This window comes from Paroedura picta, chromosome 11 (assembly GCF_049243985.1).
Source record: "Paroedura picta isolate Pp20150507F chromosome 11, Ppicta_v3.0, whole genome shotgun sequence".
Classification (NCBI taxonomy): Eukaryota; Metazoa; Chordata; class Lepidosauria; order Squamata; family Gekkonidae; genus Paroedura; species Paroedura picta.
The window spans coordinates 40,737,491-40,753,103 of NC_135379.1; the positions used below are offsets into that span (position 1 = coordinate 40,737,491).

At 42.5% G+C, this 15,613-nt stretch overlaps 1 protein-coding gene across 2 annotated transcripts in view; it reads left to right on the forward strand.

Annotated features, from left to right (window-relative positions):
- TMEM108 (transmembrane protein 108) overlaps positions 1 to 15,613 on the forward strand; it is a 193,619-nt gene that overhangs the window by 114,518 nt on the left and 63,488 nt on the right. The window lies entirely within an intron of this gene.

The following is a 15,613-nucleotide window of genomic DNA, read 5'->3' on the forward strand; positions in this document are numbered from 1 at the left end:
TGGAGGAGCTCCCTTTTGCAGGCCCCATGAAATTTTTCACGTTCCAATATGGCCCTGATCTCCCCTGGGAGCTCATTCCACCAGGTGGGGATGAGGATGGAGAAAGCTCTGGCCTTGGTTGAGGTCAAGCAAGCTTCCCTGGGGGCAGAGATCACTAGGCAGTTGGTAGTAGCAGAGCGTAAGGCTGCTTGAGGGGTGTAGGCAGAGAGGTGATCCCTCAGGTACACTGGGCCCACACTGCATATGGCCTTAAAGGTTGTTGCCAAAACCTTCAGCCTGATCTGGAATTCGACTGGAAGCCAGTGCAGTTGTTGAAGAATGGGCCGGATGTGGGACCTCCATGGTGTTGCTGTGAGGACCCTGGCCACAACATTCTGGACCAGCTGTAGTTTCCGGATCAAGGTTAAGGGCAGGCCTGCATAGATCATGTTGCAGAAGTCAAGTCTAGAGGTGACCATTGTGTGGATCACTGTGGGCCAGGACAAAGCCAAATAGTGGTGGTGACAGGTGGAGTCTTGTCCCTAACTTCACCTGTGGGTTTTGAGCCGAGACTCCTCAGCTCACATCTGGCCCAACAGTGGTGAAAGAGGGGGTGCTGAGTATGCCAGTACCAATTGTTGTGCCCATTTTAAAAAATTCAATGCACATTTCCTAGCTAAAGCATTATGATTTTTATTGCCTTTAATTGCCAATCATTTTGACAGAACAAAGTTTGAGTCCAGTGGCAACTTTGAGACCAACTACTTTTTATTCAAGTTGTAAGGCTTTGTGTGTAAGCACACTTTGTGCGATACCTTGAATAAAACCTTCTTGGTCTTAAAGGTGCCACTGATCACTTTGACTCTATCAGACCTATTCTCAAGTGCTGTTTACATTTTTCAGATGACCACCTTCTCTTATGACCACCACCTTTTTAGATTACCACCTTCAGATGACACCACCTTTGTCCTGTTTCCACCAGAGGCAGAGAATATTTGGTGGTGGGTTCTATTAAATCTGCGGGTTCAGTGATCACAGACTCCAAGTCTTCAGAACAGCTCTTTTTATTTAGCTACTCAAGCAACAGACTACAACTACTGAACAGAGAAAAACAGGCAAACTCATGCACTTCTGTACCTTTCAGGCAGCCAGCTGCTGCCTCTGATTGGCTCTAAGCAGAGCAATCCGATTGGTCCTAGTGGAACAATCCGAGCAATCTGGTTGGCCCTTAAGCAGAGCAATCCGATTGGCCCTAGCGGAGCAATCCGATTGGCCCCTAAGCGGAGCAATCTGATTGATCCTAAGCAGAGCAATCCGATTGGCCCTAAGCAGAGCAATCCGATTGGCTCTAGCAGAGCAATCAGGTTCCTTGGCTGGCAGAAACCCTCATTTGCACCAGTGGCCAAATGCCCACAGACATAACAGGTTCTGAGTCATAGGATGGTACACTGGAACAATTGCAGAGTTGTTCAAAGTGCACACAAGAATGTTCTTTCCCCCACCCCAAGAGCTTTTTGTGAAGAGTAATGCAGGTGTTTTACTACAATTCTGCCTTCATTATTCATTATGTTTTATGATGTCATAATTTTGGTGTTGCCATTTCATGTCTTAATAAACAGATAAATAACAATTAAGGGGCACCCAGATTTTGCCCCCGAACATAGTTTGAAAACTGCTTCTATAGATTTCTGCAGGCCCAGGTTTAGCATTCACAGGGCCTTAGCAGAGCACAACTGGCACTGTTCCATGTGCTGCACAAACAACTGGGGGGGACGGGACTCACAAGAACAGTTGGAACTTTGGAAACAACTGACAGCTTCACTTTGCTGAAAACATTTCTCAAACCTTGGTCAGACATGCAAGTGCAAGGCCCCAATATCCAAGGGGACATTCACACTCGTGTAGATTGTGGTCCGCACACATGCTCAGTGAGCAATGTGCATGCTCAGTTACTAACAGAGCATGCATATCACCCTTTTTTTTATTCTTGCGGCCTGCAGCTGCATAAGTATGATGGCCCCCTTACCCTACAGCTCCCCAGGGTCCTTTGAACCACAGGGCCTGTATATCCTACATGTGCTACTAAGATAAACCGATTCTAGATTTCTGGCGCCACCAAGTGGAAGGGTTACATGCTGCTGTTATGATTGTTAGAGTCACTGAACAATCATCAGAGCTTTTGGCCCTGCAAAAGAACTTCGGTAGTTAAAAGTCACAGCTCAGAGAATTTACTGTGGTGGTTTTTGTTCTCTCTACTTGTAAGCGTATGACAACCGTATCCCTAAAGCAGATCGCGGCATCAACAGATGTATTATTAATATTTTCTTGGAATGCAATATGCTTCTGCACAGCTTGAACATTTCTCTTGTTCGTGAATCTGAACACTCCTATAATTCTAAAAATTGTTATAAATCAGCAGATTTCTTTTCCTGTAATGAAACTTTAATAAATCTGGGGTGATAGGAAGAGTCACAAAAGGACTTTAAAGTTGGTGGAATTTCACAGCAGCAGTCAATCAGCTTGCCTCCATCAAGGGCACTCAGCAACACAAGACAGGAAATTCCGAGAACTATTCTTCTTCTGAAATAAAGTCATTTTGTAAAAACCTCAAATGATTTTTTCCCCATTTTGAAGTCTCACTGGTTTGAGAAAAAAAATGGGTGGCAGTTGATCTCAGTTCTTTCTTTTTGAGTTTTTGAAGCTTATCAGTCTTTACTGTAAACTGAACAAAGAAATTAGACAGATACGCATAAGTCATATTCTGGCGCACATCAACTCTAACACCTCAATCCCCAATTCCCTTTGCTCATTTCTAATTAGCACCTACCTTTTTTATGCTGGGAACCATTTTTTGTTTTGGCCTCACTGCTTTAAAAGAAGAAGAGTTGGTTCTTATATTCTGCTTTTCTCTACCAGAAGGAGTCTCAAAGTGGCTTACAATCCCCTTCCCTTCTTCTCCCCACAACAGACACCCTGTGAGGGAGGTGAGGCTGAGAAAGCCCTGATATTAGTGCTCAGTCAGAACAGCTCTATCAGTGCTGTGGCGAGCCCAAGGTCACCCAGCTGGCTCCATGTAGAGGAGGAGCAGGGAATCAAACCCAGCTCACCAGATTAGAAGTCGGTACTCCTAACCACTACACCAAGCTGGCTTTAGTTCATATGAGGTGGGGCACCAAAATCTAAGAGCTTTCTAGCACTGGCCCAAAAACTCAATGGCTCCCATAGAGTTTTTGGAATGGTACTAGAGTGTTGCCCTGGCAGCAGCAATCACAGACCCCCTCATGAAACCCTGGCTGAGAAAGGCTGATGCAACTGAAGGAGTATGAGCCTCTTGTGGCACAGAGTGGTAAGGCAGCAGACATGCAGTCTGAAAGCTCTGCCCATGAGGCTGGGAGTTCAATCCCAGCAGCCGGATCAAGGTTGACTCAGCCTTCCATCTTTCCGAGGTCGGGAAATTGAGTACCCAGCTTGCTGGGGGGTAAACGGTAATGACTGGGGGAGGCACTGGCAAACCACCCTGTATTGAGTCTGCCATGAAAACGCTAGAGGGCGTCACCCCAAGGGTCAGACATGACCCGGTGCTTGCACAGGGGATACCTTTACATTTACCAAAAGCTACTATGTACTGTGGTACAGCAGTGCAGAAATAGCATTTTCAGCCCCCTTCAAAAACTTTCTCTACTTCAGGTGTGAAAACTAACCATGTGATTGACTTGCATGAGCTTCTTTTGAGCATTCAGACTTTAACACTGTGGTAGGGGATCCAGTCACACCGAAAAGTTTTCCCACTACATCAGTGCATAAATCAGCCCTCAGAGGCAATCAAGTTCCTATATAACTATATAAACAAGACCCTCAGTTTTCAAACTAAATATTTAATTTCTCAGCAAGTCCTATCATTTATTCATGGGTGTCCAAATAGACAGCTGGAAACTATTGTTTTGGTGCTTAGAATCTTAGACAAATACATTGATAATGACAGATTATAGTAATATAAAGCCACACTATTTTTAGAGATATCTTAGGGTTATCATTAGTTTTTTATTTGATGGTTCTTAAAATAAAGATCAAAGTATCATTAAGTTATTGTGGCTACTTGTTTCTCTCTATTTGTGGAAGCTCTTCCCAAGACATTCAGGTGGTACCACTGCTCTGGGCTTCACAGGCTACAGTGAATATATGTTCATTGTATACTTGATTTTTCTTTATATATATGTTAATTCTCATGCCACATTCAATACATGTACAGCTGAACCAGTGATTAAATGGCACATGTATCCAGGTACTAAGCTCCAGTTTCATTTGTAAAGTGAATGTACATTGGTTGCTTCCTACAAACAGAAAGACTCATACATGTTGGTTGTACATGTACTCCTTGTAACACGTGAATCTGTCTGTCTTCTTCAAATCCTTTATTGAAAATTGCCCTGCTCATAAATGCCCCCATCTTCATCTAAGGCACAATCAAACCAGGTGTAATTGTACGCACTCTTGTATTGATCCCTTGCTCCCCTTGCATCACAGTTTCTCACCTGGTTCCGTTACCTCCTTGTTGCCAGATTGAGGATTGTATGTTTTAATTTGTTTATTCTGTGAGGCCTCTGTACACTGATGGATCTACCCATTCAAAAGCAATATCCCACACAACCTGCCCAAAACTTTAATTCCAGAGATGTTCAGTTGGAGGTGTCCCCAACTAAATTGGACCCCATAGCAACTTCTTTTGAATCATCTCTCTGTGTCCTTGGGATCAGAATGATGACTGCATGACTAAGCTATTGATTGGGTCGTCAACTCCATCTTGGGGAGTTGCTGGAGATTTAGGGATGGTCCCTGGGGATGGCAGACTACTAGAGGTGGGGAAACCATAGAGTCCACCCTCCAAAGCTGCTGTTTTTCCCCAGGGAACTGATCTCTGTAATCTGGAGATCCTGAAGGTAAATATTCCACTGTGAAAAAGAGAGAAAGGGATCTCTCTTGAGCCCCCCCCCCCAAAAAAAAATTGTGTTGCGGGTATTGGGATTTATATGGACAAAAAGTCATGTAGGATAGGAGCTGTAATAGGGAGTGCAATTAAGTGACGTTGAACAGAAAAGCTGGCTGGATCTACCCATTAAGCATAATGCCTTCAGTGGTTCCCTTACATAGTCCCTGCATAGCACTTAAATTATGGAAATGCTGCCCCTTAGTAAAGTACAGAATTATCCGTAATGCATTATTGTAATAGTGCCAGCAACCTCATTGTGAGCAAAAAAAAAGCATTCTGCGAGGCCGCATGGGCAAAGCAGTCGAAATGATTACATCAGCCACAAATGTTCTGTTGTGAAATGATCTGAGATATTGTCATAATCTAAATGCTTCATTCAATTGTCTAGCAAACAGATATTTCAACACATTGGTCGTTTATCTGAGCTTTTCTTAGGAAGCAGCGCATATGTCAGCTTTTATAGATTGTTGAGATAACGGCCTTTAGGGCAAATATTCATAAGAACGGCGTCAATTTTATGGCTGCTTTGCCTCTCCTTTTCCCCATTTCTCTCTCTTTCATTTACAGATAATGGCAATGGTTGTTGCCATAGTAACATGGCGGGATAGTTCAGAGGATGGAGGCAACATGACAATATTAAGAATTAGCCATAAATGGATGGGCAAACCAATAAACCAAATGTAACCCTCCATCAGCAGGGATATATGAACTGAAAACCATCATCAGCTTATAAGTTACCACAAAATACTTAGGAAGAACTGTTAAGAACAAGCGGGTAGCTGCGTTGGTCTGAAAGGGCAGATCAAAGTTTGAGCCCCGTAATACTTATTAAGATCAACAGAGTTTCCTTCAGGGTATTCTGAGGAAGTGTGTGTACATAGGAATCCTTATACATTGAATGAATCTTAGTCTTAAAAGTTGTTGTGAAGTCCAACTTTCTTTGTATTAATATATATTTCTATGTGTTTGAGAATATGGTAACGTTCAAAGAATGACATTACTTCTATAACTGGCATACATAGCTGATAGTGGTTAGAACACTGGACTAGGCCTAGGAAGATGGAAGTTCAAGACTGGCTCAGCACTGAAGCCCCCTGACCAATCTTAGGCCAGTCACTCAACCTGAACTACTTCACGGGAAAGAAACTACCTTCTACCCAGTCTCTTTCTAACAGCAGGGATAATTCCTTCAACAACAACAGGTTTTTGCCATCAGAGAAAGACTTTCTGCCTCAGAAAAATTTGTCTTTCATTGTAGAAAGTCTTGATGTATCAGAAAGGAGTCATGGGATCCAGCCCCAAGTTTTAATTTCTATTGTTCCGCACACAGAGACTAACACACAACATCAAGTGGCATCATCAAGGAATAACGATCATAGCTTTCTGTTCCTGTTTCATTGGCGCACACTGTAAATGAGGCACTGAGCATGACCCTCAGGGATGCGACCGGCATCTAGGGGAGAGTCAGCAGCAGACGCATACCACTGTTCCCACTTTGGGAGAATTAACTTGGAGATGGAGTGAGAGGGAGGTAACTGGGATCTCCACCTATGCCTAGGGGGGATTTGTCCTTATGAAAACTCTTTAAAATAACTAGGCATTTGTTCAGTTGGTAGGGCTTTTAAGAATAGGATAGGATAATACAAAAATAAACACACTCGACCTCACTTAGAAAGACGAGGATAGGGGAAAGCTGTTTAAGGAAGGGTGATATTTACTGATCCTGAAGGGATCAAAGATGGGATCAAGTCAAAGATGGAAATGGCCAATGTTTCAGGAAGGGAGAGAGAGAAGACCCATAGGCAAGTGAGTGCATGTGGAGGAGCCAAGAACACATGTACAGCTGGGGTGACAAATGTATAGGGTAAAATGTATCCCGAGGCACCAGCAGAGGACAATGACCTGATGGTTCTTTTGGAGATAAAGAGGTGGGAGAGGTTTGATGGTTCTACAAGCAACAGATGGGAAGGGTAATTGGGAAAGTGAATAGATTTAATCAAAGGTAATGAGTAATGGTTGAAGAGGAAGTTGGGCCTGCATGAATCAATCAACCCTGGTGCATAGGTTAAAAAAGGTTTCATTCTTCCCTGCATGCCATTTTAGCTGACCCCTAATGACCCCAAGGATGCTGTTGGCCCCATTGAGGAACTGCATGGTTACATAGTTACATGGGTTACAGACAAATAGGTCCCCTCCAGGCTTCTGTGAGTTTCATGGACAGCAAAAGTCATGAACAAGGAAATACTACAGTGCAAAAAGTCTGATGTATCATTAGTAAGCAAAATCACGAAACTCTGGCTCACTTACTTTGGCCATATCATGCGATCCAATTATTCTGGGGTTGGTCAGTGAAAAAAGGAATCCACACTGACAAAGAACACCGTGGTTAGACGTGATCAAAAGGGACACTGGCCAGACCATTGCATGGCTGAGGGAGGTGATATGGGATCATGGTGACAGCTGTGCTGTGGGTTTGCCAAGAGTGGGACACAACTGAATGGCTGACGACAACAACAAGCTTGATTTGAAAATAATAAATATATCTCCAACATTTCCTGAAATTCTGAAGATCTGTTTTTAATCCAGTCAAAACAAATGTAATTAGGTTCAATTTGCTCATCTGTGTACTACCATCTTGGTGTAGTGGTTAAGAGGGGCAGCTTCTCATCTGGAGAACTGGGTTTGATTCCCCACTCCCCCTCCACATGCAGCCAGCTGGGTGACCTTTAGCCAATTCCAGTTCTCTCAAAACTCTCTTAGCTGCACTGTCTCACAGAGTGCCTGTGGTAGGGAGAGGAAGGAAAAGCAATTGTAAGCCACTTTGAGACTTCTTCAGGTGGTAAAATAGCAGGGCACAAAAAGGCAGCTCTTCTTCTTTTCTTCCTTCTGCCAGTTTGGTGTAGTGGTTAGGAGTGCGGACTTCTAATCTGGCATGCCAGGTTTGATTCTGCGCTCCCCCACATGCAACCATCTGGGTGACCTTGGGCTCGCCATGGTGCTGATAAATCTGTTCTGACCAAGCAGTGATATCAGGGCTCTCTCAGCCTCACCCACCCCACAGGGTGTCTGTTGTGGGGAGAGGAATGGGAAGGCGACTGTAAGCCGCTTTGAGCCTCCTTCGGGTAGGGAAAAGCGGCATATAAGAACCAACTCTTCTTCTTCTTCTTGTTACTTATTCTAAAGTCTTGCCCTCTCCCGCCTGCCAGTCTATGGAGCTGCAATAAATGAACACAGCGAATTCTCAAGCAAATTCTCCTAACTCAAATTCCTTGCAAAAATCCATGCTATAATATATAGTCTTCCCCTCCAAGGCTTATCTGAACGGCTGCATTACTCTGTTTGACAAATGTGATTCGGCTTCGTGCTATACCTCTCTCGGTGGCATGTTGATAAACTAGAACAGAGAGGCAGCGTCTATATATTTTGAGTAACGTTGGGGAATATCACAACCTAATGGAAACTTTGAAAAGGTCACTCTTGCTGCGATGACATTAGTTAAGTTCTGGTGGCAAATAAGGAATTAAGCTTTAATATGTATGGTGCTTTCCCAATGAATGGCCCTTTACAAGCCAATGGTTTATTTTTTGCAATACATGATCCTTTATGCGGTTTGTAATTGAGAATGTGATACAACCGTCACCATCCCAGATTCCAAGCACTTTTTGAACCTTTTACTTCAAACAGCGATCTTACAAAAGATGATTTGCAAGAACAGAGGTCTGAAACAATCCATGCTACAAAAGTATCTTGAATGGAATGGCTGTATTCATAGCTCTCTTGAAGAGCTGTGCCTATATTTATTTATATTTATATTTATATTTATATTTATATTTATATTTATATTTATATTTATATTTATATTTATATTTATATTTATATTTATATTTATATTTATATTTATATTTATATTTATATTTATATTTATATTTATATTTATATTTATATTTATATTTATATTTATATTTATATTTATATTTATATTTATATTTATATTTATATTTATATTTATATTTATATTTATATTTCCCTCCCAGTGGGCCAGCTGAAGGCGGTGCACGTCATTCCATAAATACATTGGATAATAGAGTTAAAACAGTGAATTAAAACTAAATTTAAAATTAATCAACCATTGAAAATAATATCCACATCAACAGTCTTGGCTTTTGAATTCCTGCAGTTTACCCAGAACCAGGCTACAATCTAAGCAGGTCTTTAATAGGAAGGCCCAGTAGGTATTATTTGGCTCACTGGCCCTAATCAAAGGCCACCTTACAGGCCCTGCAGAGCTGCGCCAGCTCCAGCTTACTCACAATCAATGCTGGTTCCAGGTGTGGGGAGGCCATGGACCCCCTTCTGCCTACCACCTTGCTACTCTGATGCTTTCCTTTCTACCCACCCACTTGTATCCTTTCCCCGCTCCCAAGCCCTACCTTTGCCAGCTCTTGGGCTAAGATTGCTCTGTAGACCAAATCTGGCCCTGTGTGTCTGGAACATTTTTATTCTGTCCCTCCTCCAAGGAGCTCACGAAACATACTCATTTAATCTAGGAGTTTCCCAACCTGGTTCTGGCAACCTCCCCCCCCCCCACCTCAATCCCCTCCCAGTGGCCAGGAGGTACTTGGCATTTCTATGACCATTTACACACTAGAGGTTTCATACCAGACTGCAGGCTGGAGTTTTAGTCGTGGCAGGTTGCCCCACCTTTTCCTGCACCCACATGGGGGAGCATTTGGCCTGGTGCACCTCAACCATCCTCAATTTGTACTCCTGCACGGGAACTAGGGCAATGAATTTCCCAGTGCGTAAACGGTCTATCTCAAGGTCACCAAATGAGATCCAGTGGCCAAGTGAGGACTGTAATCCAGCTTTCAAACCACTATATCACCTTCTTAGACCACTAGATGCCTTTTCCTCCTCTTAAAATATAAGATGAGGCAGAAGCGGCCGTTCCTGCATCGCAAGAAGGTAAGCTTGTTGCCAAGGTTACGCCAGGATTGCCAGTTTGCCTCCTGTGACTGGCTGAACCCGGGCCCTTGCTCTTTGCCGCTGCCGCTGGAAGTGAAGCTAGGTCAGCATTTTCCCAGTCAAAATAAGGAAGGCCAACAGAGGTTGAACTATCAGTCAAAGCAGCAGACAGCTGAGGGGAGGGGGGGGATTATGATTTTAGAGGTGAGAAGCTGAGGCCCAAGAAAGCCGGGACTGTGACTAAAGGGGTTTAGCGCCTAGGATGACACCAGTCCCCTTCATCTCGCTATAATCGCCAGAAGCCTGTGAGACAGGAAAAGAATGCCAGCTTTGGAGAGCTTTAGTGTGGGCGAGGGAGTTATTGCTCCGCCAGATGGATCGAGCAGAGCTGGAGCCACGTCTGCAAAGCTTTGCCTGCGACAACAGTGGTTGTAATACACATTTTCCAAAAATAGATTTACATAGCCAATGAGTTATCTAATTTTACACACATTCATACATGTAGTACACCTACATGCCAGGCCATTGTTCCTGCAGTCTGTTCCTTTCAGCTGCCTTCAAACGCTACTGGCTCTGTGCAGTAAAGGCATTTAGAGTTCACCATAATGACAGGCTTTCATTAAACATCCTACCTCAATCAATTTCCCAGTGCGAGGCAAGATTGGACGGGTTCCAGAATGTCAGATTTGTGTTTTGCATGAATGCTGGTAAGAACTCACCAAAAAAAAAAATCTTTTAAGCCTAATTATATGTGTGTTGGTATTTTTAGTGTTCTCCTCATCGGCTTTTCCCCATTGAATTATTCTTATAAAAACTGCAGTGTGTGGAATCTTAAGTGGTGGGTGTGAAGTTTGAAGTTTGAAAGGGAATGTGACTGTGTGCTTTTGTGTACTGTGGTGTGAGGTTGTGAGGTTGTGTGGGTCAATTCATTTATGAGTGGAATGATGTAGCAGTGATTCCCATAGTACTGGACTCCCTGGTAGTCTGGTAGTTTCTGGGAGACAGAACCACATAGGTCAAGGCAATAATACAGGGTCATTCCACAGCAGAGTTGATCCTTGCTGGAGGCTGGTCCAATCAACCTGCAAAGGAACCAGTCAACCAAGCTCCTCCTTTGTTGAGAGACCGGAAATCTGTGGGGAATGAATAGACCGCTACTGGGACTTCAATATTCCACTAGAATTGAAGGTATGCGGAATGACAAAATTCCACTATTAAATATAGCGTTTCTGCATTCTGCAAACATTTAGCAACATTGGTCATTGTGCGGAATTGCCCTCAGAGTTGCCAGCTCTGGGTTAGGAAATACCTGGAGACTTGAGGGTGGAGATGAGATTTGGGACAGGGACCTCTGCGTTCTGACATGGTTTGATCGCACAGCAAGCTATGCCATTTCCAAATCTAAATATTTTTATTTGTTTGTTTGTTAGACTTATTTGACTCCGCTCTTACAACAACTTGTATAGTTTAGATCATTGGAACTGGCAAAAACAAAACCAGTTTTTTGGATCCAGACTTCAGTGTTTTAAATTCAGAATTCAGCGGTGGTAATTGCAAAACCTTTAAATGTTCATAAGGAATGTTAACTGAAGGTCTATGCAACTAAGAGGTAACATGGCACAGATGTGATAGGTAATTTACTTGAATGTTTCATGAGCTCTGCAGTAGCCACGGTGATGTAAAATCAGAATGCATTAAATATATGGCATATCCTATGGGTTTTTTCTTCATAGTTGTGTCCTTAGTGAAATCCTGTCTGGTGTAGGGCAGGAGAGAAGCTGTGGAGCAGTTCTGAGTCATTTTTAATACAGGATTCATGGCATGTTTTATTTATTATAAAATCACTTCATCTGCTCGTGATCATGCTGAGCCGTGCCACTCAAAATGGTTATTTGCTTAGTGCTAAAGAATAGCTATCAAAAACTCCCTAGAGATTGCCTTCATATAGTCACTTCAAGTATAGAAACAGGAATAAAAATGTTACTGGAACTCATGACAACGAGGTTTTCCCTGGGGAGTAAGGGGAAGATTCTGATGATCTGAAGTGTTGCTTCTCGACAATTGCTAAAGAGTCTTGTTTTGAAGTAGTGGGGAGCCATCCCTCTGAAAAATGTGACTAAGTTGAGAAGCAATTCATTGTGTGATTGCACAGACGATAAACTGAATGATCACTGGTTGAGAAAGAAAAATACCCAGAGTTTGCAAAGATATTGATTGTTATTTTAGACCCCCAGCTATTCTGTGATGGTGGATAACAGGGTCATCATTCCTTTCATTACCCAATTTTACCCAAATCTTCTCTGTTCCAAAGGGCCTACAAAATGGAGCTCTTCTGCCAGGCTTTTGGTTGGGGCCAGCAAACGACAAAATGACATCATCTAAATGGGCCCTCCCTAAGAACAACCCGCCCATGGGGGATGGGGAAAAGCAGAAACCAAGATTTATGACTGATAAGGGTTTATTTTGATTTTAACTGTTTTAGGCAATTAATTATTACTTTGTTTTTAAGTTCTGTAAACCAGTGGTCCCCAACCTGCGGGCCGCGGCCCAGTGCCGGGCCGTGAAGGCCATGGCGCCGGGCCGCGGCTCCCTCTCCCCGCCCCCCCCCGCAGTAAAAAACTTCCCAGGCCGCAAGCTTGCAGCCCGGGAAGCTTCTTACTGCGGGAGGGCGGGGAGAGGGAATCTGGGCTGGGCTGCGCCCGTGTGGGCGCGGCCCGATGTGCGGGCGCGGCCCGATGCACGGGCGCGGCCCAATGCGCGGGCGCGGCCCAATGCGCGGGCGTGGCTGATACATGGGCGTGGCCCGCGCGGGCGTGGCCTGATGCCCTGCCGGTCCCCAGCCTCAGAAAGGTTGAGGACCACTGCTGTAAACCACACCGAGCTGGTAATAACAGGAGAAGCTGTATGGAAATTTAAATATAATAAATATTATAAATAAATAAAAGCTATGTCCCAATATTGACATAAGAACCTTATAATTATAGCTTTTTTTCTGAGATCAACAGTAACTTATATACCAGGCCAATGGAAAGATTAAACAGCTTGGCCAAATGCTTAGTGTATTGCATAGGTCAATCTGGATGCAGGAAATTTTCTATAGGCTCTGAAATGCTACAAGATATGTTATTGTTATAGGTAAAAGGAAATAAAATTAGTCGCTTCCTTTTTTATTAAGAACTTTTATTCAGAAAAAAGATACATTTTCATCAGAAAAAAGAGGAAATGCTACATATTACAGAACTATTTGAAGAAAAGATAAGCATAAAGGTAGCATTTGGCAATACAGATTCTTTTGTATCACTTTAATATCCCACACCACATACTGCATTTTTTCTAGAGTTTGCGATTTCCAAAAAGTTAACATACGCAGTCAAAAAATCAATTCGTTCTTTTCATCTCAATTTTTGCTGTTCAATATAATCTAATACTGGACTCTATTTCCTTCTGAATTTCAATGTTGATTTATTGCGTATCAAATATGCAAGTTTTGCCATTGTCCCGTATTCCATCTGTTTATTTCACCAGTCTGCAATGTCTGGTAAGAATTCTTTTTTCTGTCTTGATGCATAAAGTCACTTTTCTTATCCATATGTATAGTCTCTCTCCATATACTGTAGCTTTCTTATTCTTGATAATGTTCTTTCCTGTGAAATTATTTGAACACATGAAGGTTATTTTTGCCAAGTCAGGCCCCTTTTTAAAGTGCCAACCCAACTGCACTCTTTTATTTTTCTAGGAATCTTTGCTGTTAGATGTTGTTTCCATTCACTGAAATCCCCTTTTACCAAGAACCCTTGAATTCCAAAAGGAAAGATGGACTATAAATTAAAATAATAATCCTAAATAGAATAACACCTTTCTAAACTCATTGGTTTTAAAGCACTTGGAAGGGTGTGACTTTGTTTAGGGTTCCATAGTCAGTACAACCAGGTATCTGTGGGGAGAGGTAAACCCAAGCTCATATAGCTACCCACCTGATTTCCAATAATGATGGTACATGGGATAGGTCTTCAGATGATGATCACTGATATTGGGCAGATTCATGTGGTAGTAGGCAGACCTTCAATTAGAGCTTTAAAGTTCATAGCCATTGAAGCGGAAAACAAATGAATAGCCAATAGCACAGGTAAAATATGTGCTCTGTAATTTATAGCAATCTTGTTGCTTCATTTTCAACAACTCTTACAGAACATTTTACTAGTCCCGTCTGGGAGTTACAGAAAACCTTTTTAGTGTTCAAAATATGTAATATTACAGCAGTTGTTCCTTGGAAAGGTGACCCAATTGAAGCAGCGAACAACATTAAAAATCTTCTTTAAAAACAGCAACTAAAACAATCAAGAAGGCAAAACTGAAATCTGAACCAGGGACTATGGCTTATATTTAGCCACTGCACTATTAAAAAGTGATATATACCTTACTGTTGACAATGACAACCATTATGCCATTGGGTAGACGAACCTTGCTCATTCAGTCAAGCGAGAAGAAGAGCATTTTCCTTTTAATATCTGTCTGACAGCCAGACACAACAAAACCAATTAAGGTTTACCATGCTGATCAGTTCCTAATCCAAAGTATCTGAAGATTTTCTTCATAGCTAGCAGATGCATGAAGTTAATCAAACCTTTCCAAATCAAACTATGCAACAAAGGAGTTCAGTAATCTGGCCATTTAAGGTCTGAAACTAAAAATCAGATCCTTCCTATTAGGAAGGAAGCTCATCTTGAAATAAGACATTTAACGATATTGCTAACTGTATGATTTACTAGAACGGTGGACTTGAATTGGGGTCTAAGCCATTGCAGAAATTCTAAATTAGCTGTCGGACTGCTGAGGGCATTAAGATGTTGAATAAACCTCTAAAGCACTCATGTATTATTCTACGCTTTAATTAATCTCATGTAAATCAGCCATGGGAAGGAATAAACAGAACTAGACCTTACATGCTGCTTTGAGGTTGTGGATAATACTTAATTATCCCTGCAGTGATTTACGTAGTCTTGTCTTCATATTTTATGGAACAGACCTTCAGTTGAAGTGTAACTATGGCGTTTCCCGGATTGCAGCCACCTTCTGGGTTTTTACTGGCGCTGTGGCAGTTCCAAGGACTGGTGCGATCAATAAACACTTACACGTTTTCTTTGTTTTTCCTCTGTCACTCTTCTGTCTATTCACATTCACAAAGTGGATTGGTTTTCCAGTTGTGCTTTTGGGGGGACGCATGTGCTGAAATGTTGCAGTGCTTCAACCGCCCCAAGGGGCCAAGATATCCCCTTACATTTCTCACCTACTACACCACACCTGAAAGTAGTACTTGGTGTATGTGTCTTACCCCTTGTTGTTTGCCTATTTCCCCATGTTTGAGCATTCTCTCTTATTGGCTCCTCCCCAACATTTTGAAGTCCTTTCCCTGCCTTGCATCAGCTTTTCTGGTTTTTAACATTTTGCTATACCCTACGGCTATGAGCAATAAAATGGATGATTGATTGATTGACTTGCATCAGTACATAGTTCATGACAGTTTGTTTCTTCCAGTTAAATGTTTTCAAGGTAGCTGCATGCCCTGCAAAATGTATTTGAAGATGGCACCCAGGGACATGCCAGAATCTGCTCTGGTGTGTGAATGAAGTAATGGTAAGGAGAGTGATGATTGGCTGCTGGTGTTCGGCCTCTGAATGGGAT